The following is a 7,059-nucleotide window of genomic DNA, read 5'->3' on the forward strand; positions in this document are numbered from 1 at the left end:
TTTTTTTAACCTGTAAGAAGTCCGAGCTAGAGTCTACAAAAATTGATTTTTTAGCCTTTCTAGATTTCAACGCTGTTGATTCATTTCTTTTAGGTTTTTAAATTTAAAACTGAGGTAAATCTTTCATTTCATGTTAGTGATTGATTAAAATAAATACTGTGATTTTGTTTATTTTTTTTGGAATTTCTTTAATCATATTTATTTTTGTAGATTTATGATATTTTCATCTGTATTTATGTTTTCTAGTTTCCTTCTTTTTGTGATGTCAAAAGGAGGATTAGGATGTTGTTTGTTTTGTAAAAGTTTGTCTTCAATATTAGTGTTTACTATTAGTTCTGTTTAGTAATTTTTGTTGTTCTGATTTTCTGTTATTTGTTTGCCTCCCTAATTTTTTTAAATGAATGAATTAACCTGGTAAGGGGGAGTGTAAGGAATTTCTTAAAAACTTTTAACGACAATATTTGTCTTCATAAAAAAGAGAGATTATTACAAATCTTGGGCTAAGCATTGTGATTTTGATAACAAAAAATATTATTATTTTGCTCACCTTGCTAAGTCCCATTGGTTAAATTTATTGCATACTTATTTTTTTTCTTTGCTGTGGACTAACTTTTTGGATCACAAGCTCACTTACAAGCCAACTTAAGATTGGATAGACTAAGATTGAATCAGTCTATATTTTTAATGTATTTTTCACTTTTTCTTGAGTCAAATGTAATATGATGGATCCTTAAGTTAAGTAACTTTGCACACACACACTCAAGGGAATGAGTAAGTTAGGGATATTTTCAATTTTTGAACAAAGCATATAGGATGATTCTGGATGGTCCTGGACAGTCTATTTAGCTCAAAACCATGTGTCAAATAAGCTTGATTATACCAATCGTCTTGGACGATCATCCAATCGTACAAGATGATAGGCATTAACATAACAACCAAGCTGGAAAAGATGATTTAGGCAAGATTTGATAATTAAAAAGTTTTAGTCTAATCATACAAGATGATCCCGATCATCCTGGACAGTTTGTAGCAATCATGCCTAAATTGATCCTATGATTAGGGATCTAAGAATGGTTAGATTGAATGATCATATCGTCCAAGATAATCGTCTATGATAGTTGAGGATGATTCAAGATTTTTTCTTCTAAACGTACTGGACGTCCATAACTTTTTACGAGGACAATTTTTATGATTTGAACTAATCATCCAGGACGATCGCAAGATTGGCCGGGACAATCAGTACATTTTTTCTTCTAATCATCCTGGACGTCCTGAATGATATGTTGGATGAAAAGTAATGTTTTAAAAAAATCATATAAGACGATATACTAATCATCCTAGGCGATCAATACAAACTTGTTGGTCTAATCGTACAGGCAACTCAGGTCGTCCTGGATGGAAGGGTTGATTTACACTAATCGTACAAGATGATCGATAGATCATCCTGAACGATCTTTGACGGCAAGTTAAAAATTAGGTCTTATTTGGAGTTCTTCTATTTAAGCTTAAGTATTTATCCTTTGACAATATCTTTTGCTGAAGTCCTAACTTAAGGGAGCTTAAAGAAGGAGAAGGAGAGTTTGGGAGAGAGATGGAGAATCTTGTGAGGGGGAGTTTTTGAGGGGAATCACAAAGGTTTCTCCAAGCAATAATTTGTTTGTCTTTTAAAGCTTCGTCCTTGGTAGATCTAAGGGACACGATCATCATCATCAGATCAAGGTTCTTTGCCTAGGAAGGATTAAAAGAATTCCAAGTTCTTTGCCTTCACTAGGAGGGTAAAAATAGATTCAAGGTTCTCTGCCTCACTTGGATGGTGAAAAGAGTTTTCTAAGGGCTTCTCCGCCTTGCTGTGGGAGAAACATGAGAGTTACTGAAGGTTTAGTGCAATACTTGGAGAGGGTATCTCCAACGAGTGGACGTAGGTCAAGTTGACCAAATCACTATAAATATTGTGTTCTTTCTTATTACTTTTCTTCATTTTAATTTCCACACATTAATTTTCTGTGTTTGTTTGTACTGTTAAAATATCTGATTTGTTTTGTTAATCGCTTCCGCATCAATGGTTGATCTTGTTTGTTTTAAAATATTCAAAAAGGTTTGTGTAGTGAAGAAGCCGTTTGAGCATGTAGAAATGTTGAGGTAGAGGATCGTGCATGTGTTGAGATAATTGGTTAACACTGTATGTTATGTCGGGCCTCGTAAGAGTGAGATACTGTAGTGACCCACTGATACGACGATAGAACACCGGGTCAAAAAACCACGGATCCAGCGAGCAGAGGCTGAGAAGTTTAGTGGCCGTTGGGTTTGCGAGGGTATTGCAATTGGCAAGACATGTTTGCTGTAGAAGAGAATAAGCATACTTTCTTTGAGAAAGAAAGTATGAATCATTGTATTTATCAATCTTTATGCCAATAAAATCGTGAACTGGACCCAAGTGTTTCATTGAAAAATTATTACTGAGCTTTTGAATAACCGAAGAGATAGCATCGTCATTGTTAACAGTAATTAGGATGTCGTCCACATATACAAGCAAAAAATACTAATGTGTTTTTGGTGAAAAGTAAAGAGAGACAGATCGGTGGCACTATGGGTGAAACCAATTGTGAGAAGAAAAGTTGTGAACGTATTATACCATAGACGAGGTGCTTGCTTAAGACTGTATATAGCTTTATTGAGATGACAAACATGATGCGGATGAACTGAATCTTCAAAACCTTTGGGTTGAGCCATGAACACTTCTTCTGATAGCTTGCCATGGAGGAAAGCATTTACGATGTTGAGCTTATGGACCTGCCAGTTATGATATAAAGCAATAACAAGCATAATTCGAATAGTAGGGAGTTTAGCAACAGGGCTAAACGTTTCAATGTAATCTAAGCCAAATTCCTGATGATTTCTCTGAGCCACCAAACGAGCTTTGTATTTAGCTACGGAACCGTCAGCATTAAACTTTGTTCTATATGTCCACTTGCAACCTAATATGGATGAACTGTGAGGAGGTTGAACTAGATTCCATGTGCCTTGTTGTTGTAAGGCAAAAAATTCAGTAGCCATAGCTGCACGCCACTCCAGGTATTTGGATGCTTCGATATAATTTTGAGGAGATTCGGGAATAGCGGTAGTAGTAATAGATTGCGAATGAAGGAGATTCAGGCGAACCACGGGTTTTAATGATCCAATTTTGTGTCTGGTGAGCATATGATGTTGAGGTTGTTGCGGATGTGGGAGAGGTTGAGGGATAGATGTGTCATTGTTTGTGCTAGATTGAGAAGTAGAATATGGATCAGGCATAGAGGAAATAGGTACAAGATCGGTGAGTGGAGCATCAAAAGTGGCCTTAAAAACTAGACAGGAGTTAGGAATTTTGGAGGAAGAGTGGGAGAACTGATGTGAGGTTCATGTGAAAGAACTATGTCATTCCTATGAAAACAATATTCGTTAAAAGATATGTTTCTGGACATGCTAATTTGTTGGTGTAGGGATCTAAACACTTGTATCCCTTGTAGGTGTCAGAATACCCAATAAATATGCAGAACTTGGATTTGTTTTGAAGTTTATGATGTGTATGAGGAGGAGAGAGTGGAAAGCAGGCACAACCGAACGTCCTAAGGTGAGTGTAATTGGGGTTGGATTTGTGTAGAATTTCAAAAGGAGTTAGATAGTTGGTGACAGGTGAAGAAAGATGATTGATAAGATAAACTACGGTGAGAGCAGCGTCGGGCCAATACTTGTAAGGGACGGAAGCAGTGTTAAGTAATGTCCGGATAGTTTCGATTATATGGCGATGCTAACATTCAGCAACTTCGTTCTGCTCGGGTGTGTATGGGCAAGAGACCTGATGACCAATGCCATGATTACGTAAAAAAGTTTTAAAATCTTGATTGAGAAATTCAGTTCCCCCATTAGAACGAAAGATTTTAATTATTTGGGAAGTGTATTTCTCAATCTCAATTTTAAATTGAACAAATATATTAAAATTCATATTTATGTTTCATTGGGAAGATCCAATAAAATCTTGAGTAATCGTCTACAAACAGAATGTAATAGCGATACCCCTGAACAGACACAACGGGAGCAGGTCCCCAAACATTACAGTGAATTAAAGAAAGAATGGTTTTGCGACTAGTAGATCTATCAAAAACCATTTTATGTCCTTTTGGCTTACTTGCATGAAATGCAAGAGAAGCTATCAGTTTTTATTCTAAGATGTGGGTTATATTGAACTATGGTAGTAAGCACGCGACCATTAGGGTGACCCAGTTGATGATGCCAGGTAGATGTCGTAGCTGTGAACGCAGCCAGAGCCAAATCCTGAGATGGTGAAGTAGTAACCCGAATGGGATAAAGAATATTTTCACATGGTCCATGAAGCAGCACTTGATGAGTCGTCAGGTCCTTCATCATAAAACCAGAAGAATTAAAAGTTATAGAAATGTTGTTTTCTTTGGTTAGTTTAGAAATCGATAGTAAATTGTAATGCAAGAATGGAGTATGGAGAATTTGAGATAAGGAAAACATACTTACGATTAGGAGTCGGTAATAAGCATGTACCAATATTGGCAATGTTAACCGATCTCCCGTCGCCAACCGTAACAGTATCAAAGCCTTGATATGGATTTGAGATAGACATGTTGTCTAGTGAATTTGTGAGATGGTTGGTAGCACCCGAATCAAGAAACCAGTTCGTGTAGTTGTTTTCAGAGTTTGCTGCCAAGGCTCGAGGCTGCACAGGTGGAGGCTTCGGAGTGTATTGCATATCCAGACGATGCCAACATGTACATGCCGTGTGACCTTTCTTAGAGAAAATTAGACAAATCACATGTGGATTGGAGGATGTACGAGCCGAGCTGTTGGCGTGGTTAGAATTTCTACCCCGAGAATGGCGACCGCGTCCACGATAAGTGAACAGAGCGGTGGCGATATCTGAAGCGGAAGAAGCCCATGTAGAATCGGAAGCAATATTGATTTCCTCACTGAGAAGTAATGGGTATAATTGATCAAGAGATAAGGGGGTTAACATGGTGCGGATAGCTGTTTTGAAAGATTGATATGAGGGTGGAAAGCCGTTAAGTATGTACAGCATGATATCTTATGTATCAACGACCGAGCTAGAAGCAGAAATCTGGTCGACAATATTCTTGATTTTAGAGAGATACTTAGTAACGGTTTGATTCTTGAGAGAGATATTGTGGAGGGAATTTTTAAGCTGAATGACTTTAGAACGGTTAGTGGATTGAAACCTAGTTTCTAGGGTAGACCAAATTGCAGCGCTGGAATCAAGGTTAACCACATATGGAAGAATCGGAGGTGAAATCGTGGAGCAAAGAGCAGCTGCAAGAATTTGATCGGTGAGGAGCCACTGATAAAATGAGGGATTAGGTGTGGAGAGACCGTCAGTTTGAGAAAGAACGGGAGAAGGAGAGGAGTAGGTGGGAGCAAGAAAACGTTCAAACCGATTTGGACGGAGGATCTTGAGATTTTAGCTTTCCAGACCGAGTAGTTGTCCGCGGCGAGTTGCACGAAGACGATTGTCTTAAGATTTGTAACGACTAATTTGAGAGCGGTCGGGATCGAAGGATCAGGGAGCTCCGTCATCTCTGATTGATCCCCAGGATGTGAAGCTGCGGAGGACGTCGTCGGGAAGAAGAAGAAGAAGAAGGATCTTGCCAAACGTTTGATACCATGTAGAAATTGGATACCAGAGCCAGAACAATAATGGAACTATAGAAGAGAGGAGAAGAATTAATTCATTTAAATACCACAAAGCGAAGATATACAATGGTATATATAGGAGCTGGACAAGTGTACAAGGTAAGGCTAACTAATGAAATACAGCCACGTCAGCAAGCTTAAGAGAAATACAAAATCTATTTAATTTCTTGTTCTAATAGGAAAAAAATATTTTTGTATGCCCAAATCCTTGTGTTTATATTATGTATGACAAAGAATTTTTAATGAAGCAAAAAAGGGAAATATTTTAACCTATGATTATGATTTCATAAACATGAACTAACAATACAATAAAGCTAAAATCACTTCCTTTTGTAAAGAGAAAATAGTTAGATTTGTTTTTTTAGGAATGTGGGTATCTACCCGCTGCCACTCCAAAGGGAGCGCTTGGCAGCGTAACTAATCTCTCAGCGGAACCTAGCGAGGCCACCCACGGCATCGGACCTACACTTGCTTTCATTTGTCCCACTAAAGAGGCGAGGCCGTAGTAGAGGGGAATCGAATCCGGTATGGGGGCTTCCCAATCCTGCTCGCCCACCAGCCACCTTAAGCCTCGATGGATAAAATATTTAGATTTTGATTGAATAAAACTAAATTGAAGTAAGAAATGAGATAAATTTGTATATCAATAATGCAAGGCATGTTTTAAGTCCATAAATAAAATTTTGGAGACCACATACCATTTTTCTACTTGTGTTAGCAAGCTTCATGTCACCTATATATCTTGGAGAGAGATCCATGTAGCTAGACATCTTTAAATAAATAACCATGAAGAAAAACATAATTGACATCAAGCTGAATGAGAGTCCAGTTTTGTATAACTGCGAGAGTTAAAAGTATTTTAATATTGATCATTTCGTCAATTGGGGGGAACATTTCTGAAAAGTCAATACCTTCTTGTTGGTTGTAGTCTTTGATAACCTGCAAGTGAGCTTTGTGTTTATTGATAATTCCATCGGGATTAAATTTGAGCTTATACAGCTATTTGTAACCAATGGAATGTTTGCCTATTGGGAACAATAATCCATGTATTATTTTGTTCAATGGCGCAAAGTTCCTCATGCATGGTTGCCTTTCATTTAAGAAATTTTGCAACTTGATGATAGAAGGTTGGTTCATGTTGAGTGAAATACATAGGACAAATTTTATGTGCTACGTATAGAGCAAGCTATAAGATAGATAGTCTGAAATGAGAAGAAATATCTAAATTAGTGTGTAGTTGGTTGCAATAAAAATCACATAGACATGAGTATGGCATGGCCAGGGGCGGAACCGGCTTCAATTTTGAGGGGGGCAAATACAACACAAAAATAATTAAATATTAAAAAA

The sequence above is a fragment of the Dendrobium catenatum genome, unplaced genomic scaffold, assembly GCF_001605985.2.
Source record: "Dendrobium catenatum unplaced genomic scaffold, ASM160598v2 fragScaff_scaffold_203, whole genome shotgun sequence".
NCBI classification, from domain to species: Eukaryota; Viridiplantae; Streptophyta; class Magnoliopsida; order Asparagales; family Orchidaceae; genus Dendrobium; species Dendrobium catenatum.